General features: G+C 46.9%; 1 long non-coding RNA gene across 3 annotated transcripts; it reads right to left on the bottom strand.

Moving 5' to 3' along the window:
- On the bottom strand, positions 1 to 20,224 carry LOC307106278. 3 transcript variants are annotated; one of them, XR_013814101.1, is made up of 4 exons: positions 16,721 to 20,224; positions 16,522 to 16,637; positions 6,740 to 6,883; positions 5,243 to 5,519 (listed from the first exon to the last, which is right to left on the bottom strand). It is a non-coding gene; the product is annotated as an uncharacterized lncRNA (long non-coding RNA). The 3 variants fall into 3 exon arrangements; XR_013814100.1 differs by lacking the exons at positions 5,243 to 5,519; positions 6,740 to 6,883 and adding an exon at positions 1 to 595; XR_013814102.1 differs by lacking the exon at positions 6,740 to 6,883.
- Between the last annotated feature and the right edge of the window lie 5,509 nt (positions 20,225 to 25,733).

Here is a 25,733-nt window from a genome sequence, read left to right as displayed (position 1 = left end):
TTTATATGTTGCAACATCCATCTTCTAAAATTCAAAGAAAGAAAACAAATTCCTACAGGTATAATCATATGTATAAACATACTTTTTCTTTTTTAAACAAAAAAACAAATTTCTCTCCTTTATCAAGGAAAAGCTTAAAAAGAAAGAGCCACGGGGGTGAGGTTTTGAATACGCACTTTATGGAGCAGACGAACATTGTTTCCGCCACTGCTGAGTGCTGGGCCCAAGAATCAGCATTAGCCGCTCGCCCTTCACGTGGGCCCACACTGTGGACTGCTGGGAAAACCTGTTCCTTCTGAGCCTCTGCTTTCATTTTCCACAAGATGGAAATGCCTGTGACTTGGTCCCAAGATGCATGAAGACCTTCTTTGCTGAGATAAGCAAAGCTTTGCCACTTTTGTATCTTTGATCCCAAGCTGACTCTACAGATTTGGCCGGCCCCACAAGCTGACTGATGGGCAGACACTTATGAGTACGCACAGAACTGAGGGACGCTCTTACAATGTAGTAATTCTGAAGTCCACATCTGCTGACCTCCAGGGCATAATTATTTTATTTTTAAAATTACACCGTGCTCAGCACAGCCCCTGGGTGCCTGTAGAGACAATGAGCACATTTGTAACAAATAAAATGTCACAGAACAACAACTAATAGCTTGAAGTAATTCGTTAAGAACCCATAAAATAGTCTATTGCTGGGCCCCTGGGGAGGAGCAAAGTCCTTTAACCACTAAGACTGGGACACCTTAGTAAGAAGAGACTTTTCCTCGACAATGCAGTGGGAGCAGGAGCTGGTGGAGGAAGAACTGGAGGAGAACAGCGGACTTTATTAGTTGATTAGAAATGCATTTTTCCCAGCAGGCCCACAAACGGTCCCCGAGTTATGGGAACGGGCCAGTACTGTCCTGATGACCAGCGATGAGCAGGGACATATTTGAGATGACCCTTTCTTGAGATGTCTAAGTCACTCACTGAAGTCTTCTCTGCTTCACTTTCCCATCAGACTTAGACCTGTTGTCATCTGCCTTATTTTCCAAATAAGAAAAGTTCTGTATTACTCTAAAACCGAAAGGATAGCCGTAACCGGTTTGGCTCAGTGGACAGAGCGTCGGCCTGTGGACTGAAAGGTCCCAGGTTCGATTCCGGTCAAGGGCATGTAACCTTGGTTTCGGGCACATCCCCGGTAGGAGGTGTGCAGGAGGCAGCTGATCGATGTTCCTCTCATCAATGTTTCTAACTCTCTATTCCTCTCCCTTCTTCTCTGTAAAAAAATCAATAAAATATATTTAAATAAATAAATAAATAAATAAATAAAATAAAACCGAAAGGATACTTACCTATTCCATATGTACTAATCCTAACACTAAGTAAAAATTTATAAATAAGCATACACAGGCATGCACATACCCACAATGCACTCCGACATGTCTGTCTTTACAGGCCCTTCCACAGATGACGACACAGGATCATGTAATTAATCTACCAACCAAATACAAAGCCAGTCCACTAGGCATCCTTAAAGTAAAAGCGTACTTTAATTTTTCTTTAAGCCTCCGCAAAGTTTTGCATTGCTTTCAAAATACTTTTGGAAATTCTGTGATGTTTCTGCTTTTCCCTTAGCTTCTCATTTCTGGCTGGGACTAAGCCCCAAAATATCTTTCCTCTGGGACACTGAAATAACTGTCCCAAAGCAGCTGCCTGACCTACAGCTATTCACAGGTTGGGGATAGATTTCGGAGGGAGGCCACTTGCAATCTGAGTTGTTTGAGTCAAAAGCCCCACCTTCTGAGATTCTCTCAGAACAGGTGTGCAGGAGGGGTTAATCTTCCTGGATTCTCTCATTTTCGTTCATGCTTCGATCTGCTGTTTCACTTCTGTTTCTTCCCTCCTTTTGTCTTGGCCCCACCCCTGTGCTGGGTTCTATTTTAGATGTAAAGAAAAAAAATCAACCAACTGCCCCCCCTCTTCCAGTGAAGTTGCATTTCTCCTCTGCTGACTACAATGGTGCCCCAGAACTGGGATCCTTTTACCCAAGACCACCTCCCTCCAGTTCAGAACGGGTTGGAGGGTGAAGCTGGCGGAGAAGGAGAGGAGGAAAGAGGTCTCCAGCGCCGCTGGCTGACAGGCACAAGCTGAGCGGCTTCCTGCGGACGAATGGAAATGAGGTGGGGACCCATGGTGTAGCCCAGGCAGCCCACCTCTGCATCAGTCCTTCTCAACCCTGCTTGCCTCTCAGAATCTCCTGGGAACGGTTCCCCAAAATACCTTTGTCACAAAACAAGAGGACTTTTGTCCAGGCCCATGGAACTGACTCTCAGGGCCTGGGCATCACAGTTCTTTTACAGCTCTCAGATGATTCTGTTGTGCTGCAGGGTTCAGAACCCCTGCTTTAGATTCTGCCTGTGGATGTTACCCAACCCTGAGCTTACAACCTTCCTTCCAAGTGCTCCCCCGGAGATTCCTCTGCCTGTTCTCACACCAAAGATTTCTGGGAGCCAGTGGCCTAGGGAATACAGTTTAGTTTTGGAAGGGAAGGCGGTTGAAAAGAGAGGCAGTGCCGAGGCATGCAGGAGGCTGGCCTTGCTGGTCACACCCCTTCCCCCTCCCCCCGCCCCCCGGGGGTGATGGCACACAGCTTGTGGACAGGAGACCACCTCCACTCCCGAGGGCCTAGTCCTCCTAGGACTTGGTGGGTGAGATACTTTAAGCATCATGATGCCCAGTTTCTTTCTTGCTGGGATGGGAGAAGGGAAGGACTCGGTAGTGGAGGACACTAGAGACTTGGGAACTGTGATGCAGACTCTGGGGAGATGCAGACGATTCTCAGCCAGCAAAGGACAACTTAAACGTTCAGTCACATCTCTGCTGAAGGGTTAGGCAACAGTAACAAGGATGACTGCACACGCAGATCGTGGTGGAGAGACTCACAGCGGCTGCCAAGGACTCCACTGGGGGGAGGGGTGGGGGCTCCTGAAGCTGCAACCCTCCACAGTCCCGTCACACCCCCAGCTGCTAATCCCGCAGCTTGGAAAGAAGGGGGAGGCCCTTCCTTGGAGCCAGAGTTCTAGCCAACCCACAGGGGTTTCCAACACCCCCTGGTTGCTTAGGCAACTTGTGGTCACCACCTAACTCTTCTAGGCCCGTGACTGCGGGGAGAGGGGCCGGCCTGCTGCTCAGCTCTTGCTCAGAGGCTCTTGGCCGGCTGCCTGCCTCCCTCTGGCCCGCTGGCCGCTGCTGTTGAGCTCTTGGCTTCTTTTCTGCAGGAAAGGCCTCCCTGTCTCCACCCATCTTCCTTCCAATCTCTCTCTCCCCAGATGTCTCCGAGTTTACGTGGGAAAGCATGTCCTGACAGACTATTAAAGAGACTTTCAAAGCCCTGCCCTCCCAGGCAGCCTTCGGGGTCCCCTGTCTCCAGGCGGTGTGTGAAGGGACGCAGAGGGAGCATGTGACTAGTTTGCATTCTCTGGGCAGAGCTGCTACTGTGTCTGGGTTTCCCCTGGCGCGGTTCTGACTGGTGAGCACGGGCCGGGCCGAAGGACTCATGCAGAGGAGCCGCACCGGTGGGTTCCCACTCCGAAGGAGCAAGGGTTTTACACTTTCTCGTTTAACAAACACCCTCCCTCTTCACTCAGCCTTCGTGCTTCCAACTTAGTGAAGTCCGCTTTCTTGGAATTTGGGATGTGTTTCTTTTTTTTATTTTCTCAAGAGAAATTCAAGCAAAGACCCAATGAGAGTAAATGATCTGTCTTTCAGCTAATGATCCACCAGAGCCTCAGCTTGAGCTGTGCCCCAGCAACAAACCAGTATGAGTCAGCCACATGCAAGCCATCCAGCCAGAGCCCAATTCCTCAGGGACCGGGGACAGTCCCTTCTTAAAGAGTCAGCATCATATTAATACATACATGTGCCTTCCAACTTCAAGAATGGTGTTTTAAATGAAATGAAAACCTCCGGAAACCTCCGGTATTTGCATTCTAATCCAGTAGTCAGGTCTGGACACTGAATGTGCTTCGTCTTTAAACCTTGTCAGAGTGATCACATACCACGGCGGGGAGATAGGAGTGCCCAAAGGTAGATCCTCCAACAGCAGGCGACTGGCAGGGAACACCCTGCCTGAAACGGTCCTGCTGCAGGGGTTTCTCGCCCTGTTTCATCTTCAGGAACCAGAAAAACATGAAATGTAAAAAAGGGCTCCAGTTCTAACCAACCCTCTCTACTGAGCTCCAGGCAAAACTAGAAAATGGGCCAGGCAGGCCAGGCCAGGCCAGGCCAGGCCCCTCTGCTCCTGTGAAAGTTAAGGACCCAGTCAGGGACACCCCACTCCCCAGCCCAGGGTGGATGGGAGCAGCTCAGGGGTACATGCATCCTAGAAATTTCTGGGTATGGGACAGAAGAGCAGGAAAATCAGAGAAGTGTGTCAGGGAGTTACTATGATAATTATCATGATAATCATAAAAATAATTATGGCTACTAGGATTCTTATCCTAGTTCTGCGTAGAGGTTTTGTGGCCTTGGGCAAGTCATTTAGCCTCTCTTTCTTCACCTGTAAAGTGGTGATCATTATCTACCCTGCCCTTGTCCCAGGGTTGTCATCAGAACCAGAAGAGATTATGTTTTTTGGAAACTATAAAGTTGATTTTTAACCTGTTTAGATGGTTCATTCTTTTTAAGGCTACTTAATGTCCATAGACATTCAATACCAGATACCACACCTAAATATACCTAGTAAATAATATCTCAGTTATCTATGGATAGCTAAATATGCAAGATTTGATGGGCACATCTGCTATATTGTATTTTTCTTATAATATTCCAAACTGTTACTGGGGATATGTAAATAGCCTCACTGCATACACCCAGACTTCATGGCATTTGCTAAAGTGGCTTCCACCTAGTGGTGTGGTGTAGTTCCCAGGGTCCCAAGGGGGTGCTGTGCACAGCTCTGAGTGGGTGGTGCAGGCCCTTAACTAGACCACGTAAAAATTATGTCTGCCCTCATTGAATGCAGCTATCTCTATGATTTGTGAATAGGCTGCTCAATGAGTTCAAAAAAACATTTCCCTCTAGCTCCAGCTGGCAAGATGTCAAGATTGAAAAACACATTTCCCGGTTCTCCTCTTGCCCCAATTGGGATGGATGACCCTAATTCTCACCACCCCATTTCCTTAAGCCATTAGCAGTGATTGAATCTCTGCCCACCCCAATGAGCCCCACACAGACGACTTTAATGCACAGCAGCACCCGTAATAGAGAGAACTATGTTGTGAAACTTCAAATTTACTTTTAATTTCATCTCTGACAGACCAAATAGAAGCCATGGCTCATACTTTGCTATAGCCACTTAGCACGAGCTGGAAATCCAGGCATCGCCCAGTCTGTAGACACTGCCCCTTCTCATTAGCCCCTGGCCAGGCTGCCCTATCTCCCTTCCTATCGTGGTGGTTTTCGGTCCATAGGCAGGGTTCACCTTGACAGGAGTTGGTTTAGAAAGGACAGCTGGAGGCCTGCGTCCCGGAGGCACTGGGGATCCAATAGGAGAGAAACAATAAGACAACCACGTATCCTCTTACTGTGCATCCATCCTCGACACAGCTAAGTCATGCTGAGTGAGGAAGGAGTGTCATGAAACACACAAAAGCGTTACAAGCAATATTCAACTTCTTAGGTGACCAGGCATCGTGGACCTGCTATACGGTTTCAGAGTAGGAAAAGATAATAACAGCAACATCACCATTGACTATTACCCCTCTTTATTCCTCACAATAAACCCATGAGGTACCATGATCCCCATTTTATAGAAGAGGTAATAGGAGGCTTAGTAAGGCTGAGTAACTTGATTAACAATCCAGAGCAAAAATTTCAACCCAGATTCATCTGATTCCCAAGCCTTTGCTTTTTACCACCGTGCTCAGCTGCCTTCCATCGTCCTGGGAGTCAGCTGGGAAACCGTCAGGAAGGTGGGGTGGAACTGGACCTTGTGGGCAGTGCATGGTTTGGACTGCCTTGGGCTGAGCGGGAAGGTGAGAGGGCATGTTCCAAATAACTGAGTTTATATCCCTCTGGCTTAAAACACTGCCTCGTGCAGTTGGCCCTTGAGCAACACAGATTCGAACTGCACAGGTCCACTTATATGCACATTTTTTTTCAATAAGCACATACAATACTGTCGATGTATTTTCTTTCCTTATGATTTTCTTAATAACATTTTCTTTTCTCTAGCTTACTTTATTATAAGAATACAGTATATAATACTTATACTAAGTAAGTGTTCATCGACTGTTTATGTTATCAGTAAGGCTTCTTTCTGGTCAACAGTAAGCTATTAGTAGTTAAGTTGGGAGAGAGTCAAAAATTACACATGGATTTTTTACTGCATGGAGCATTGGCATGTTATTCAAGGGTCAACTGTATAGGACAGAAGCTCAATACCAACTTAATGAATGAATGGGAAACTGTACAAACAAAGGCAAGGAGATGGGTATAAGGATGGAGAGCAAGAGCTGGGAAAGGGAAAATGAGAAAGGGGAAGAGGAAAGAAGAGCAGAGACCAGATCGGAGCACAGTGCTCATTGTGGCAAAGGGTAGGATATGAGCTTACCTCCACCAGATGGAACAACTTAATGGGGGGCTAACATTCTAGGGTGAGGAATTCAGATTTAGTTCTATGCATTGTCATCAAATAAATCCATAAAGAGGGGCCCGACAAGGTGAAAGCCATAATTTAGAAGGATTAATCTCACCTAGTGAGCAGGAGGGGCTGGAGGTGGAGGGACCAGAGACAGGGAGACCAGCAGACGACGGCTTCCGTCACGTGAGAACACTGGGGAACGCGCTGTGGAGGGGGTGAGTGTGAGCTAGAGGAAGAGCCAGGCACACACCTGTGTCTTAATTAAACAGACCAGAGAGTTAGGCATCCTATCATGACTGAACTGTTTACAAGTAGAAGACAGTAAGGAAACATACAAACTCTCTTCATCCACAGCACACTCGGATGGGGAGATATTTTGAAACTATCCAGCACAGCTTCCCTGCACAGAGTTACTTTTTAAAATCTTTGGTCACCAGGTCAAAGGAATTGGCTACTGGTCTGAGTAAGTGGTTGTAAGTGCTTTTAATGATCTTCATTGACTTGAGGTGTTGTTTTTGTTTTGTTTTGTTTTAAATCAGTTCCTTTGTCAAACTTAGGTGGACCCTCTTGCTAATAAGAGTCATGAGCCATAGGTACCCATTGCTATAGAAACTTCCCCAGCCAGAGGGCCAACTTGTTGAGAACAAGGCCAGGTCTTCTCCTTTTGAGGGACCCTCACAGGAGGTTCAGCACTGGAGACACAGAAATGGAGGCTTCGCCAAGATGTGAGCCTTGACTTCCTAGGAACTGGGAGAGCTTTCCCTCTGAGTTCTGTACAGAGTTGGCACTTAGCTGCTCCTAAGAAATGCTCCAAGAGCTACTGAAGCTCCCGTGTGTGCCCAACCTCAGTTCTCTGACTGTACTTTGATCACATACACCCATAGGGGTTTTGCCTTTAAGAAATGCAGCTGAGTGTTGGGAAAATTGGACAGAAACATGCCGAAAAAATGAAACTAGACCACCAACTTACACCATACACAAAAATAAACTCAAAATGGAGAAAGGACTTAAACATAAGACGGGAAACCATAAAAATACTAGAGGAATCCACAGACAGCAAAGTCTCAGACATATACCGAAGGAACTTCTTCACTGATACTGCTCCTAGGGCAATGGAAAACAAAGAGAAAATAAATAAATGGGACTACATCAAAATAAAAAGCTTTTGCACAGCAAAAGAAACCATCAACAAAACAACAAGAAAGACCACTACATGGGAGAACATATTTGCCAATGTTATCACTGATAAGGGTTTAATCTCCAACATTTACAGGGAACTCATACAACTTAACAAAAGGAAGATAAACAATCCAATCAAGAAATGGGCAACGGACCTAAATAGAAACTTTTCGAAAGAAGACAGAAGGAAGGCCAAGAGACATATGAAAACGTGATCAAAGTCACTAATTATCCGAGAGATGCAAATCAAAACGACAATGCGGTACCATCTCACACCTGTCAGAATGGCAATCATCAACAAATCAACAAACGACAAATGTTGGCGAGGATGCAGAGAAAAAGGAACCCTCGTGCACTGCTGGTGGGAATACAGATTGGTGCAGCCACTGTGGAGAACAGTATGGAGTTTCCTCAAAAAACTAAAAATGGAACTCCCATTTGACCCAGTAATACCACTTCTAGGAATATATCCCAAGAAGCTGGAAACATCAATCAGAAAGGATATATGCACCCCTATGTTCATAGCAGCACAATTCACCATAGATAAGATTTGGAAACAGCCTAAGTGCCCATCAGCAGATGAGTGGATTAAAAAACTGCGGTACATCTACACAATGGAATACTATGCTGCACTAAAAAAGAAGGAATTCCTACCATTTACAACAACATGGATGGAGAGCATTATGCTAAGCGAAATAAGCCAGTCAAGAGAAAGATAAATACCACATGATCTCACTCATCTATAGGAAATAATGAACAACATAAACTAATGATCAAAAACAGATCCAAAGACAGGGAAGCATCAGTCAGACTGTCAAACCTCAGAGGGAAGGTAGGGGAGGGTGGGGGTAAGGGGGAGAGATCAACCAAAGGACTTGTATGCATGCATATAAGCCTAACCAATGGACACAGACAACAGGGGGGTAAGGGCACCAGTGGGGGTGGGGGTGGGAAGGTAACGGGGGGATGGGGACAAATATGTAATACCTTAACCAATAAAGAATTTAAAATGAAAAAAAAATGCACCTGAGGGCTCTTAGATATTGGTAGTACTCTGGGAACAGAAAAGGATTTGGAAGTGCAGATCTACAAATACCCATTCAATCATTCAACAAGGTATTTGCTGTCTACTGTATACCAGGCCCTATTTATGCCACTAAAAACGTATCTGTGAACAATACAGGCAATCCTGCCTTCGTGAAGGTTACCTTCTAATAGAAGGAGGCAGATAATAAACAACAAATAGAGCAAATAACTACAATAGTAGGTTGGAAAGTGGTAAGTGTTATGGAGAAAATAAGGGGTGTGGGAGGGGGAGCAGTATCACAATTTTAATTAAGCTAGAGTAGGCCTCACTGAGATTGTGGCATTGATCAGAGACCGGCAGGACATAACTGTCTGTGTTGTCCCTTAATTAGAATACTTAAATTTACAGTCTGTCTTAGAACATCAAACTAAAGGTAAAAATAAAGCATCAGCCTCTATCTGGTATAAGCCAATTTGGAGACCGGTCCTCTCTTTATGAAGCTAATCAGACACATGTTTTCTACACTTCCATTTTCACAACAAAAGCAATCAGAAAACTTAATTTTCTGAGGCAGAACGTGTTAAAATACCATCTCCACAACCCTGTTTGTGTAAAAAAGCTCCCCTTGTTAAAAATCTGGTCTTCCCCGGCAGTGCCATTCTTTCTCTGAAAACTACAATAACATCTACAGGAGGAAAGGGGAGGAGATGGTATCAAGACTCAAAACAGAAACCAAAATCTGCAGGAGATAATTAACTAGCCAACAGCAAGTCTTAGCATTAATTCGGTGGTATGTGAAGTTAGGAAAATTCCCTCTGCCGGAGAAACCATCAGCTGTCTCCCCGCTCACCTACCCACCTTTACTGCCCACTTGGTACCACACTCTGGCTTTTAGGGGGCAAGAAGAGAGAGGCAGGGAATTATGTGTTCTGTAAATTTGATATCTGTCCAACCAAAGATCACAAATCATGTTTAAGTGCATGTTGTTAAAATGTAACCTCTCTTCCAGATCGAAAGCAATTGTAATACGGATACTTATTTTCAAGACTTTCGAATTCCAAATGGCTCCCAAATCTAGGGATTTGGTCTTGAACAGAACCAATTTAGAGAAAGTTCCGTGGGAAGCGTTCACGATTCCTGAAACACAATGCGTGCCCGAGAAATTAGAAAGTCCATAACGTGAGTGTGTGTTAGGTGTTTGAACTGAGTTTGTGAGTTGGTGTTCATGGCTACTAAGTGGCTCTGTTCACGGATTCATCCGTCAGAGCCAATACCGCCACCTCCACGTGTCTCCCTCCCGCCCGCCTTCCTCTGGCAGCTCCACCTCCACATGTCTCCCTCCTGCCCGCCTTCCTCTGGCAGCTCGTGTATCTCACTTCTGACTCTGCTCCCCACAGCTCAGGCCTTCCCCAGTTCCAAGCTGCCAACACAGAGCGCTTGGCTGGGGCACTTTGAAATATTCATGTGAAAGGAAGGAACTCAACTTCTGCTTTGGGGTCATTTAGTAACAGTTGGCTCTATTTCTTTTTCTTCTATTAAGCAATCTATTTGCACAGAAAAAATATAACCACCAAGTGATTTTTTTAAACCAAGTATTAAAAGTAATGACAATAAATTAAAATATGCCAGGCATTTACATAACCTACCATGCTCACTGGACACGTCTAGCAATGTGTTGTGAGCCCTTTCAGAGGGGAAATAACAAAGAACTTAAATGACCAAAATTCTTTTTTATCAAATAAAGAAGAAAAAAGAGGAGGAGGAGGAATAGGGAGGAGGAAGGGGGAAGAGGAGGAGGAAGAGGAGGGAGGGGGGCGAGGAGGAGGAGGAGGAGGAGGAGGAGGAGGAGGGGAGGAGGAGGAGGAAAGGGGAGGAGGAGGAGGAGGAGGAGGAGGAGGAGGAGGAGGAGGAAAGGGGAGGAGGAGGAGGAGGAGGAGGAGGAGGAGGAGGAGGAGGAGGAGGAGGAGGAGGAGGAGGAGGGGAGGAGGAGGAGAAAAGCATGGCTTAATTGTGATTTGACCTGAGAAGGAACACTTCCTGCTTGAAGCAAAACTACTTCAGACCGTTGGGCACATTGTCAGGTTGATGTTGACAATGTGCCCTGTTTATTTTCTCCATCTTTGCCAGACACTCAATTGCAAGGCTTGATGTGGAACCAATGAATATATCTGTGGAAGCACGGGAAGAAAATGGGTGTTTTCTTCCTCAGGGAGGCTCAGTATATAAACATTTTCCCTTTGATCTATCCCTTCTCCAGGCTCCACTCAGGACTTTCCACATCCACAGGGCAAACTTGATCTCACTATAACCTCACCCACCCCCAACTGTGGGAAGGCGTTAACTGTGACGAGACGAAGCAATACGCCCAGGATCCAAGCGCAGTGACCGCGCCAGCATTGGAGCTCAGATCTGCTGACGGCCGGAACAGGCCAGTGCTCTTTGGCCCAAGGCTATGCATGTAACTAACAGAAGGTAAAAGGAGTCCCTGCTTTCTAGCTTCCAGCAACACCCAGCTTCCCGCCCTCTCCCACTCCCCTCAACACATCTCCCTTCGGTAAACTGGCCATTGTATCCAGTGTCTCTTCTAAGTCTTCCTGGTTAAGTGCTGCCTGTCTTAGCTGAAGGGCTGATATTCAAAATATTTGACAACTGGTATGACCCCAGCGCTGACCAGTCAGAAGGAGCACTGGCCTAGTGAAGGGTCAGGGGCCTGGGGGCCCCCTCGCTGCCGTGGGCCACTGTAGCCCGAGGGGGGCGGGTGGACTCAGAGGGGTCCCAGGAAAGCTCTGCGCAGGGCAGCTTCGGAAGGGAAACTGGTAACGGAGGATCCAGTCTTCTGTCATTTGTATACCGTGTGGACAGTGCTTTTATCATTCATTCAACAAATATTAAATCCCTACAATGTGCAGAATCGCATGGGGAAAACAAAGGCAGTCAGACGTGCCCTCACGGCTTAGCTTATTTCCTGATAGACTACATGAGAAATGTACCTCCGTAGCTGCACTAGATACCAGAAAGGGGTCTGTGTTTTAAGATAGGTCCAGGGAAATGGGTGTGGCAGACAAAAAAAGGAGGGATCTGTCTGCTTGTTGATCAGAGAAGGCTTTCCGGAGCGCTCATTTCAGCTGCGGCGTTTAAAGGGTGGGGAAGATTTTGTGAGGAAGAGCTAAAAGGGACAGGCTGCGGGAAGAAGAGAAGCAGCACATGGTAAGAAATGGTAAAGGAGGGAGGGACGGAGGGAGGAAAAGGAAGGAAGGAAGGAAGGAAGGAAGGAAGGAAGGAAGGAAGGAAGGAAGGAAGGAAGGAAGGAAGGAAGGAAGGAAGGAGAAATGGTCAGGTAAGTAAAGGCAACAAACAGCTGTAGTCAGCACTCAGTGGAGGTGGCAGACAGGTAAGGGGGGTGGGAGTGATCCCTGGAGTTCAAGGCAAGTTCCCTGGGAGCCCTCTCATTTCTAAATTGGCCAGGCACTGCCTCCCTCAGTTCTTACCAAACTAAAGAGCAAGCGGGCATCTGCCAAGTGGCCTGAGGAAATTCACACTCCTGCCCGCTCTGAGGAGGCAGGGAGCCTTGGCCATTGAATGCTGCCCCTGGAACCACTGCCCGGGAACAGGATGCATTCTCCCAGCAGCTTGGAGGCAGCCCAGCGCTCTAACCCCATCTGGTCCTGAAGCCAGAAGGGGGTGCTTGGCCGTGGGCGGTGGGTGCTCCCTAGTTCCTAGCACAAACTCAATGTAGGCGGGAGGTGGGAAAGGGGAGGGCTGGTAAAAGACAGACCTGAAGTAGGAGTAGGCAGAGAACACCGGGAGAGGGCATTTGAGAAGGATGGTTGATTCTCAGAGTCGGATGCAGACACCATTGGGAGAGCTTAGAAAGTTGTTTTGCCATCCTCTAGAGTAGATGAGTCCCTCATAATTTCAGTTGAATGACAGAAACTAGTAATGTACTAAATGTAAGAGCATGGGCTCCAGGGTTCCACCAATCTGGTCCAGTCCTTTCCTTGTCAGGAGAGCACAGTTCCTATTTCCCTAGAGTGATAATGCATTGGCAGCGAGGGCAGGGATGCAAGGTGAAGTTAGGAAAAGGGAAATCAGTGAGTAACAGTTTGTCAGTGCTTCTCCACCACAATGCAGGAAGACGGTGCTCTGTTCTCCAGGACCGTAGAGTCCTAACCAGAAATACTTTAGAGCAAATGCACATGGGATAACTGGCTATCCTGCCTGAGGGCTGTGCTCTCTGAGAACAGCCCACACCCTCTGCCCTTCATTTGCCTTCTGACCTGCAGCCCATTTTCCCGAGTGGACTTGTGTTAGCGCCTCCTGTATGCATAGCCAGCACAGTTTTCAAACAAAGCCTTTCTCCTGTGGCCTTGTTTTTCAGATTGGAGTCTTTAATCACATTCACAGAGGTCCATGAATTCTTTAGAATAACTTTAAATTTAGTGTTTTCATTTTCAAGATAAATAAAAATTTCAACATAAGCATTACCTGGATTGACACCTTTTTTATAGAGTAACGCCATGTAATAGCAATGCCCAGTCTGGATTTGCCGTTATGGCTGTTTTTAAAGTCTCATAATGTAAGTGTGAATTTAATGTTACCCAAACTGGGATATAGTCAAGAGTCTGCAAGTTTTCAATTTTGAGAAAGAGTCGCTATTATAAAGAATCTAGCAGGCTGGTTTATACATCCGTCTCATAAGTTTGGCTATGATGAATCGATCCTTTCCAGCTTAATCACTCTGAGGGAAGAGACCCAGAAGTTACCGACTCTGTAAAGGTGAGGATCAGATCTGTCGTATTTGTACCAATATAGTGCCAATCAGTAAAGCAGCCAGATGGCCTCCTGAAAAGCTCTGCTCTCTTTAGTGGGACAGATGGATTGGGATTGGTTAATCGGAGAAACCAATCTTAGATTTGAAATAAAAGACTTTTGGTCCTAAATCCCTTAGTCGCTGCTCTGAAATTTAGGCAATAAAATATAGGCAATACTACTACGACTGCTACTACCATCACTGCCCCACAGGGATGCTGTGCTAATAATTTCTGGCTTTCTGTCACGCTGGGTCTGTGTAGCCCACTCCTGACACAGCACTCTAGAGGCTTACAATGTGATGAGATGAGAACAGAGAGGCATGGGAAAGAACAGTGTTTGGGAGAGTCATCCCTGAAGTCTGAGACTAGCTCAGGTGGAACTAGCCAAGTTTCTTTAGGCAAATAGTGCATCTGGGATTTGCAGTAAACACTTGGGATGCAAGTTACAAAGTAACAGAGGGGACTCATTGGCTCTTATAGCTAGGAGTGCAGGGTGGGTCAGGCTTCAGGGGTGGAGGCCGAGGCTCTGCACTGCCCTCAGGACAATCTCTTTCTGCCCCTCTGCCCTGCCAAACACAGCATTTGCCCCTCCCTCAGGCTGGCTCTCCTCAGGGGCGCAGGATGGCTGTCGGCAATGTGCAGGCTACATGCTTCTTCATCTGGGGCACTGCTTAGGCTCAGCTTTCCAAGCAAGAATTCCAAGATTTACCCTGATTAGAGTCCTCCTTGACATCTCTCTTCTCCAACATTCCCCATCCAACCTATCCGAAAATTGTTGGGTCTACCTTCAAAATATATCTAGCATCCAACCACCCCTCACCACTGCCGCTGTTACCACCCTGTTGCCAGCCATTGGCATGTCACCTGGATTATTGGAGTCAGTTCCTAACTGGCCTCCCTGCTTCTGCTCCTGTCCTCAGTACAGCAGCCCGAGTGGTACTTTACAAACGCAAGTCAGACCATGTCACTGCTCAGAATCCTCCTATGGCTTCCCACCTCACCAAGTGAAAGCCAACAACCTGTAAGGGCGTGATCTGGCTCCCCAGTAACCTTTCTGACCTCAGCGCCTGCCACCCGCCCTCCCCCCGCCCCCACTCCACTCCGGCCACACTGACCTCTTGTTTCTATTAACATGCCAGGTGCGCTCAGCTAATGACTAGGGACTCTATCGGCTGTCCCCTCTGTGGGGGGTGCTCTTCTCCCAGAGAGCCACAGGGCCCACTTTCAAGTCACGTTGTCAGTGACGCCTACCCAAGCACCCATTGACAATCGCCAGGCCCACAGACCCCCTGCACTCAGGATCCCCGCCCTTACTTATCTTTTCCCACAGTACTGCGCACCTAGTATATTTATTGCTTTGTTGACCATTTCCTCCCAGCTAGGATGGAAGGTATTCTTGTCTATTTGTTTTACTGATGTTTCCTCAGACCCCAGACTAGTATTTAGTTGATAGCAGGTGGTAAAAAAATTTTTGTGAAATGAACAAATGCATTGGACTAACCTGGACACCCAGTCTACTTCTGAAGTCTTGGGCAGGAAGGTGACTAAATCCTTAGAGCTGGGAATAGGACCTACCAAATTGGACTAAACTGGGTGTCACCAGAGCTTAGAGTTTAGATTATGCTCCAAGAAAGAAACTGGTAAGAATCGACAGATAATGAGGTTAACAGCACCTGTAGTGTTTATATTGAATACAATTATTCCTGGGTCAAACCGCAAAACTACAAATCAAAATTTTGAGGGGCAGGGTAATCAATCTGCTTTTGAAAATATTTCTTTCTTTCTTGTTCTTTTTTATTTTTATCTTTTTAATCAGCAGCCCTGGATGATTCTTCTAATCGCTAAAACTGAGAATAGTTCGCAGAATGTGTAAATGCTTGGCAGGCTCAACACAGGTGTACTATGAAACACGACTATGCTACGACAAAGAGAACTGAGATATAATGAGTGGTATTAAGCGAACAGAAGAGAGAATGTGTAAATAGAAGAGGAAAGATGTTCTTGCATTTAGAAAAAGGAAACCCAAAGACCAACATTTGGGGGGTGTTTTTCCAGCACTGGCCAAGGGACGAAGACTAGGCCTAGGGATGACAGATAAGCTGGCCCCTCGCCAGGGTTGTGAGGTAATTTGTCAAGCTCTGCAATGTGAAATGGTCTACAAAACCACCGGTATTAGTTTGTTAGGGCTGCCGTAAAAAGCTAAACCAACCAGCTGGTTTAAACTACTTCTTGTCTCAAAGTGCTGGCAGGATTGATTCCTTCTGGGTGCGGGCTGTGAGGGGGAATTCATTCTGTGCCCCTTTCTGGTTTCTGGTGGGTTGCTGGCAATCTTTGGGGTTCCTTGGCTTATAGATGCATCATGACGATCTCTGCCTTCATCCTCACATGACGTCCTCCCTCTATGTGCACATCTGTGTACACACCAGTCATATTGGATCAGGAGCTACTCTACTCTTCATCTAACAAATTACATCTGCAATGAATCTGTTTCCAAATAGGTCACATCCTGAGGTATTAGGAGTTAGGACTTCTACATGTGAATTGGGAGGGGACACAATAACACCATCCCTTTCTCTGTTGTGATTGTGAGATCACCAAACAACTTTCTGGTTACTAGGAGTGTTCCCAGGTGCCCAGGATTGAGCAGTGAGGGTCCTGGAGAACATATCCACGAGTCTTTTGGTCACTGGAGATGAATGTCCCCATTGTGAGTGGTCATTCTATTCACTTCAGAGTCTTCTGTGAGTCTGGCTAGCATGAATCAGTTCCTAAGAGCCTGGCCACTGTAGTTGCACTGACAGTGAGTTTTGGGGACTACACAGCTGTCAAACCCAATCTATCAAAAATGATGGATGTCATTACAAAGGGGATAGATACCTGAGTCAAAGGCGGGGATTCCCAGATATTGGGCCACAGACAGTCCATCCTTTCACCGGTCCATCTTCCCCGAACAACAGGCATTTTGAAAAGTGGTAAACTTCTGAGAGCTCGTCCTAGGACCAGAGTAAATAAAGCTGTCAACCCAGGAAAATGCCCACCTGCCTTTACTAAGCTCTCTGACAAGACAGCCAAGTACCTTTTGTATTTGGGAACCTCCGCCGAGGAGAAGAAAGGTCTTGATTTCAACTTCAATATTCTTGCTTGTCAGTATCCTTTTCTGGCTTCATCAAGTGTCTTTCAGGTCTCGTGTCCCTAAAAAGAATACAGGGCTAAGACTTAGTGGAAGATCTCAGAAGGCCCAGATTGTCATAACCTAGGAAAAATGTTCTCTTCGATTAGCTTAGACATTTTATCAATCAATCTCCTTGTCTATCCATAGAAAAGGACATAATCAAATGGCCTTCAAATGGCCTTTATGGTTGGTTACATAGGTAACATGAACTCTCTGGGCCATTAACACTAATTCTAAGCTGGAGAGTTTTAGATCCAGGCTAGGTTTTTATTTAAAACTCAAATCACAACAGCCAAAACTTGAGTACAATTAGATTTCCAAACCCTAGTCGTTGACCCAGAATTTCATCCAATGAAATTTTAATACAGTTAGAAGCCCTCTTAACAGAACACTGCTTAACCAACTCACTGGCTTAACCGTCACTCTCTATCCCTCCCAAACCCCCACTGACGCCAGGTGTACTGAATGCTAGGAGGCTACTGTTTAACACAGTATTTTCCAAACTGTCAGTCTTCATATCAACTTACTGGGTTGAAATAAATTCACTGGGCCCTGACCGGTTTGGCTCAGTGGATAGAGCATCGGCCTGTGGACTGAAGGGTCCCAGGTTCGATTCCGGTCAAGGGCATGTACCTTGGCTGCGGGCACATCCCCAGTAGGGGGTGTGCAGGAGGCAGCTGATCAATGTTTCTCTCTCATCGATGTTTCTAACTCTCTATCCCTCTCCCTTCCTCTCTGTTAAAAAAATCAATAAAATATATTTTTAAAAAAGAAATAAATTCACTGGGTTATGACTAGCATTTTAAAAATGAAACAGAATGGTTGAATAGTATGCTTAGAATCACTTATTTCTTCTAAAACGTGTTTACTGCCTCATAAAACAGTGAAATATAGGTGGGGAAAAACCCCAAACAAATAAAAAGAGACATGAAAAATGATATAAAAATAAAGTTGAATGCTTTAAAAAGACTCTATAAAGGCAGGTCACTTAAAAATAAGTAATAAAAACTGACGTTAAATTAGTTTTGAGCTAGAAAACTGTAAGAGATGAGGAAGAAATTGTAAAGCCTAAAAGAACTCCACATGGATACTGTGCTATGTGTCCTTAGCTCTTTCCCCACGGTAGAAAAACAAAGGCTAGAAGTCCTAAACCCAATCTATCAAGAGTGGGGTTAATGCAAGGAAGAAAATGAGTAATTTCAATCAGATCACCCACACAGTGAGCCCAACACCTAAAGACTGGGGAATAAGTGTACAATCATGTACTTTAAGTAAAAATAAAAAGTTTAAAGTTCAATGTGTTTTGTAATTTCAATGACACCTGGTAAAAGGACATACATATATTTTTAAATTTGGGCCAGATCTTAAAGTATGATGAAATAGGATTTGAATGCTATAAACTCATTGCACCTATCAATGAAGATAGAAATCACAGAGCAACTACCTTGGCCAGTGTGTTCAGTGGTTAGAGCCTCACCCCTCAAGCTGAAGGGTCTCCTGTTAGATTTCCGGTCAAGGGCATGCAGATTTGATCCCCAGCCCTGGTCCCCTGGTCCCCTGGTCCCCTGGTCCAGGCGCATGCAAGAAGCAACCAATCGATGTGTCTCTCTCACATCAATGTCCCCCCCCCCCCTCCCTTCCTACCTTCCTCTTTCTCTAAAAAATCAATGGAAAAAAATATCCTTGGGTGAGGGTTAACAACAAAAGGAAATCACAAAGCAACCCCTTAATGTGTCAAAGAATGACATGATTAGGGCAAAGGAAAGGGAAAAAAAACAAAACAAAACAAAACCAAAAAAAAACAGTTTCACACCAGGAAGGACTACTCACTTACAAGCTAAAGATTCATGACCAGCCCAGATAACTAATTTTCTGCAAATCTTTTCCTTTCTCCTTGGCACTGTCCTCTTGCCCTACTAGAATTGGCCGCTCCTTCGTGTCCCACTGGCTGCTGTAAGTCTGTCTACTGAGGGACCTACCAGAGCCCCTGAAATAATTCTCTCTACGTCACTGTCTATATATGCATGCCCATCAGTTAGACCCAAAGTTCCTGAAAGATAAGGACCAGGTCTTGCCTGGTATTCTTAGCACCAGCCTGGGGCCTGGCACTTGGTAGGTGCTTACTAAATATTCGTTAAATGAATGACTCTGTGCAAAGATAAAGTATTGTCCTAATTTTCAATAAAATGGAACGTGACTGAAGTAATTTGGAAAAAAATTTAAAGTGTTTAGTAATAAAGGTGGGAGGCACTGGAGTGGCTCAGAAAGATCAACGTGCACTGGACTGTCACAGCCTGGTTGAAATAACCATCGAGACCATTCCCCTCACTTGGCCTTCACTGTGGACTGACTAGGAAGCCTTCTATGATTTTGTTTCCCTGCCTGGGATCTTGAAACTGCAAAAGTAGGCCCCTAAGTAAGAAAGACAAAAGGAGATGTCTTTCCACTTCAATCTGATGAGTTGATTTTCTAGCACAAGTCAGGAGAGGTTGGCTGGTCTGGGAAAAATAAACAGAGCAAAACTACTGCTTTATCCTCAGGATATTTCCCCCTCTATCACTAACTATCCAAAATATGATCATTTTTATCAGCTAAATTATATACACAGTATTTTTCCTGAGTTACAGAGTAATGCATACTAACTGTGAAAAAGTTGGAGAGAACTAATAATTATAAAGCAGCAGGGGGGAACCCACTCATAACCCAACTACACCAGGGCATCAGCTCTAACCCATGGCGTCTGGCATGTTCACATGGAACCTGGGCCTGCGAGCAGAGAACCCCAGGCAAGAGGGAGAACAGATGCAATATGGTCATGAGCAGGACAGGGCCCTATTTGAGATTCTCAGAGTTTGGGTTCATATTGGAAGCCGGGGCTCCCCTGGGGACCTCCAGCCCTTTGGGGCTGGGGCAAGTTGCTTGGCCTTCAGGGAACCCTAACCTTTCTCCCCACCACTTGCTAGGGGTTTGGGGAGGGTGGTTGCTGGAACGCAGGCCCTCATCCTTCAGGGACGCTCCCTGGTGCTCACATCCCTCCCACGGTCATACCCCTTCCGCCTGGAAGGGACTGCCACCCGGTCCCCTGCAGGTTTCCAACGCGGGGCACCCGGCAACGGCCGCATTTCCAGAACCAGAGCCCTGGGCGGGGCTGGCTGTGGGCTGGGGCGTGAGAGGCACTGCCGCCCCGACACCCAGACCCGAACCCAGAAGCCAGGCACCCGCGGCCGGCGGGGCGGCGGGAGCAGGGTCAGCGCGGGAAGCGGGCGGCCACGCTCCCTTCGGCGTTAGGCTCCCGCCTCCTCCCAGGACGTGGGGGCCCGGCCCCTGCGGGCGGCGCGCCAGCTGGACCACGACCCACGGCCCCCCGCGGCCTCGGCCCCGCGATCTCCGCGGGCTTCTCCGCCCCCCTCCCTCTCCTCCGCCCCCTTCCTGTCTCCCATCCCCCACTCTGCCGCCTCACCTCTTCCCGCCCTTCTCCTCCCGCTCCCTTCCTCCCCTCCCCTCCCCTCTCCGCCCCGTGCCCGGCCCCTATCGCCTCCCTCCTCCCTCCCCGCCTCCCTCCGGCGCGGGTGCGCTCGCCGGGCAGAGGGCGGCGGGCCGAGGCGGAGACCCCTCCCCTCCCCGGGGAGCTGGAAGCTGAGAACGTCAGCCCCCCGCCCGGTCCCGGCGCGCCCGGACCCAGATCTGCAGACGCCCAGCCAACGACAGCCAAGCGGGTTAAGGGCGCGCACGTGGGCTTCCCGGGAGGCTCTTAAGGCCAATGAGGCTTTTCGCACACACGGCCCCTTCCTCTGGGCAGGGAAATAAGAGGCCAGATTGCACCTCCACGGAGAAAGCGCCTGGACGCCGCTGGGCCCCCAGGCGCGGTGGGGAGTGGGGAAGGGTTTAGGTCCCGCAGCCGAAGGCCCAGGGCAGGCCCAGCTCGCTGGAGCCCGGGGCCTCCTCCAGGGGCTCCGCGTCCCTCCGTGCGCTCCAGGCCCTGGAGCTGCGAGAACCCTCGGTAGCGCCTTCCCCTGGTGTCCTCGGGCTTCGTGGGAGACTGGGAGAGCCAGTGTTCTGGGTTAGGAGAGGGGATTACAGCCCTGAGCCTGAGGAATTTAGAGCCAACATGATGAGCTGGCCGAAAAGCAAAACGATGGGCTCCAGGGGAAAATCGGTTTAGGACTGTGGTCGGCAAACTGCAGCTCCTGAGCCACAGGAGGCTCTTTGGCCCCTTGAGTGTGGCTCTTCCTCAAAATACCACGGCCTGGGCGAGTCTATTTTGAAGAAGTGGCGTTAGAAGAAGTTTAAGCTTAAAAAATTTGGCTCTCAAAAGAAATTTCAGTCGTTGTCCTGTTGATATTTGGCTCTGTTGACTAATGAGTTTCCAGAGTAAAAAGATTCGCTTAAATCTCGGCCCTGCCTCTGGCTAGATGTAGGGCTTCCATCAGTCACTGAAGCTTTCTGAGACCATTTCTTCATCCATCAAATGGGACCGTGATCCCTGCCCTCGGGTGGTGGTGAGGAGAAACTGTGAGGACGCATGTGATACTGTAAACTCTTCTGTCTTCGCAGATTCATGGCCCGGTCCATCTAAGGAGAAAAACAGAATAGCTTAACCCTGACTTCCAAGGAGACCACAGTGAAAGTCCTATTTCCCAACATTGTGTGAGCAATGGCTTGAAGGAAACCCCAGGGGCCTGTGTGACTATTACAAAATTCTTGCACAATTGTCTTAACCAGGGTAGTCGTATTTCACCATCGTTAAAAAATGGCTTGTTATGTAGTGCATCTGAGAGGAGGGAATATTATGAATTAAAGATTATATCAAAATAGTGAAAAGATGGATGAAGATTATGAAGCATTCCGTTAAACCAAATAAAACAGTTTGTGGTGTTACTACAGAATTCCTCAGAGCCTTCGGTAAGTGTACGGTGACTCCAAGAGCCTCCCGGGAGTCAGCATTTCAGGACTGACGGCTCTGTCAAGAAACGCACTTGAACACCAAGCCTATCCTTCCTCACAGCCTCACAGGCAGGTTGTCCTAATCTCATACTTGAATTTCTAAGCTTTCAGACTTGAGACAAGTCGTGGGCATTTCTCCTTCCTCATCTGTAGCCAAATGCTTGCAAAGAATTAAACTGCTCAGATTCTTACATCAACTTATCGCATGCCTCTGTGCCAGACATAGCATGGGGCTACGGGTACACAAGCATATAGAACAAGCAATCCTCCAGGTCTCAGGAGAAGACAAACACAAATATTGACAATGACACTGAGATCGGCTTCTCGCTTTGAGCAGCTGTCAGTTGGCTTAGAGCAGGGTCTGGTCTCAAACTCAGATGCCTACCAGGGAAGAGAGGGGAAGTATATGGGTGAGAGGCTGGGCCTGCAGAACCAGGAAGATGGGGAGCCACCATGGAGCATGTCACTGACATCCAGGCCAGGTTACTACTAATCTTTCAAGAGAAGCCAGATGTCTGAATTTTTTAAAATATATTTTTAATTGATTTTTTACAGAGAGGAAGAGAGAGGGATAGAGAGTTAGAAACATCGATGAGAGAGAAACATCGATCAGCTGCCTCCTGCACATCTCCTATTGGGGATGTGCTCGCAATCAAGGTACATGCCCTTGACTGGAATCAAACCTGCGACCTTTCAGTCCGCAGGCCGACGCTCTATCCACTGAGCCAAACTGGTTAGGGCTGAATTTTTATGTGAAATCACCTGATTTCTAAATGTCAGCAATTCACACGTTTACTAGTAGAAGAACACGTGCAGGACCTCAAAACTCTTTCTGTGGGCCTGCAACTAACTACTCATGTCACCAAAAACTACTCAGAAGTATGATAATAATGCAAGAAGGTTGAGAAACATTGCTTTACAGCTACAAAAGTCTAAGTGCCAGGTAAATAATATTTAATCTTCCTAAGTATCCAGAAATAGTTATTATGGGCACAATATGTGCAGGCCTTATTGTTTTGACTGTAATAACCTATGTGAATAAGTCATCAGGCTACTGTACTTCAGTTTATTCATCAAAAAACAAAAACAAAAAACTTGGCTCTGCCTGAGTAGCAAAAAAAACACACACAACAAAAACCTAAATTTTCCCAAGCAAAGCAAATGAGGGGAACTGACATAACTGTGGAATTCAAAATATTATTTTATGATCCCATCCCCTTTAGGTTCTCACAATACTTGAGTTTGGGGAGGAATCCCAGTGTACACACATACTATATTTGTGCAATTGCCAATTGTGTTTTAAAACTGCTGCCCAATACAGTTTGCATTCATTTTGCCAGACATGTCATCCAACTATAGTTTTTTTGTTTGCTTTTTTAAGGGATGGAGTTTTGATAAAGATGCTCTAGGGTCCCTGAAGAGGAGCCCAAATACCACCCAGCCAGTTTACTTCAAGGAGAAATAAACAGGCAGGTGATTAATTTGGTCAAGAGCAAAAATTAATTTAATTTTCTAATTGTTGCGAGGGGTGCTAGATTGGTGAGGCACACACACAAAAAAAAAAGTAAGAAAAGGAAGGAGAGTGAGAACGAACAGCCCTTACTATGTGCAGGCTGTGAGGAAGTGTTATCAGTTTCACAGACACAGAGAATGAAATAGGTGTGAGATTTACCCCACCCCTATCTCCCAGCAGATAACCAAGCTTTCTGCCCACTTCAGGGACAAAGTGCATGCAAAGTCAGCTTTTTGCCTTTACCTTGCCTTCATTACAAAAGTAGAGCCTTCCTACCCCGAGCCACATCTCCCATTCGTGGTCCAGCTCCGCCTCACCTCTCTATAGAAAGAGCTCCTATTAAAGTCACCAATACCTTTTCTTTGGCCAAACCCTCAATGACTAATTTTCAGTATTTTTCTGAAGCATTTGACACTGCCTCCCCATGCTTCCTTTTCTGAAACCACCCTGTCTTCAATTTTGTGTGTTTCTCCTACTTCTCTGGCTACCCTTTCTCCGGCTCCTCCATGGGCTCCTCACTCTCCTTCCTTGTATCATTAAAAGTTAACCCTTTTCCTTCTGCTCTTCCTGGATGAGTTATCCATGCCCACAGTTTCTATTACCACATGAACACTAGGACCCAGATCTGTTTCTCAAGCCCATCCCTCTGTCCTGATTCTAGGTCAGCGTGTCCACAATATGTCCTAAGACAAGACATATCTCCAAAAGGGATCCTGCAGATTCCTCACACTCAACCTGTCAATAACTGAGTGCATCTCCTTTACCCCAAATCCTGCTTGTCCTCGCCTATTCCTGCCCTTGGTTATGATGGTTGTTACCTACGCGAGAAACCCAGGGGTCATCATCATAAGCTCCTCTTCTTCCTCCAACCCCTCTCCCCCTGCCACAGCTGGTCAGCCATCAAGTTGGATCTCAGTAGTTTATCTCCTCTTCACTTCACATAGCTCTGGTTTAGTTCATCTCTCATCTGGACCAGGCATTCAGTAGCAGCATCACTTACCATCCTAATATCACTTACCTCCTGCCTCCAGTCTTCTGACGGCTGCAACAGTATCACCAGGATGACTGGAGACACACAACCGTTCACATCACTGTCTGCTTAAAATCCTGTAGGGCCTCCCACCATCATTAGGATCAAGTCGAAACTACTAACTATTTTGACTTGCAAGCAAGGTCCTCTCCAGCCTTGTGCCCATAATAACTATTTCTGGATACTTTTGAGGTCCTTCTCACTGCCTCGCTCTCTGCATGTTATGCTCCCGCAAGAACTAGGACTGTGTACTCATGTGGTGGCATCTAAATGTTTGCAGCTCAGCATCTTTGTCCGCATTAAGCCTTATCTAGAAAGACTCCTATCTTCCTCACTCTCAGGGGCCCCTCCTGGTATAGTGAGCTGCCTATGCCACAGTATCCGTGAGATGGCTTTGCAGGTCCCACTGCCTGCCTCCACCCTGCAGACTCTTGATCATTTAACAGCCTCCCCCTCACTGTTGCCAGCCACCTTGCCTTTCATCCTCTTGGGCCCCGGGGAACCCTGATGTTTGTCAATAGTGAACAGACGTGTGTCAGTGTCAGAAGGGCTTGCAGCCAGTGTCATCTTATTTTGGAGAAAACTGCCTTTGTGAAGAGAGCCTGGTTTCTCTTACAGGCCCTTGTCCTTTCTGCTTCTGTTCCCAGCCAGGCTGCAGTGGATTTTCCCGCACAGAGAGGGCAGACCCCACCTAGCCATCCACTGAGATTGAATGACCTCGCCATCATCAGAGCCCTGTGGCTCCACGGATATTGTTGGTGAGGATGAAGCTAGCTTGAGCTTTCATGTTTCTCAAACATGAGTTTATTAAAAGAAAAACATTAGCCCTGACAGAGTGGCTCAGTTGGTTGAGCATTGTCTGTGCACCAAAAGGTTGCCAGTTCAATTCCCAGTCAGAGAACATACCTGGGTTTCAGTTTGGGGAGCATATGGAAGGCAACTGATCGATGTTTCTCTTTCTCTCTCTCTCTCTCTCTCTCTATCTCTCTCTCTCTCTCTCTCTCTCTCTCCCCACACTTCTTTCTAAGCACATCCTCTGATGAGGGTTAAAACATAAAAATACAATATTAAAGAAATGATCACTCATATAGTTTGTGGATAAGGCAAAATCATGAAGGCTGTTCACAAATGTCTGTAGTTGGGAAACATCTGTGCAGTGAATAACGTAGGCCTGCATCAAGAAGTGCACTGAGCCGGGGTCTGAGATGAGTGAGAGAAAGGGGAAGGGGACCCTGGAGGACTGGCCTGAGCCAGGTGGGCCTTCCCTCACGTCACCACACCCCCACACTCTTCCCGGAGTGTAGCTTTGGCTGCACTGTAACACAATAGTAAGAAAGCCCTAACATTCTGGACAGGAAGACTCACTGGAGTTTTCAGTGGGAGGGAAGGAGTTTCATGACACAGTGTCCTACAGTGAAGACAGGGCAGGC

The sequence above is a fragment of the Cnephaeus nilssonii genome, assembly GCF_951640355.1.
Source record: "Cnephaeus nilssonii genome assembly, chromosome: 10".
Classification (NCBI taxonomy): domain Eukaryota; kingdom Metazoa; phylum Chordata; class Mammalia; order Chiroptera; family Vespertilionidae; genus Cnephaeus; species Cnephaeus nilssonii.
The sequence above is the reverse complement of the archived record's forward strand: the minus strand, read 5'-3'. Positions and strand labels throughout refer to the sequence as shown.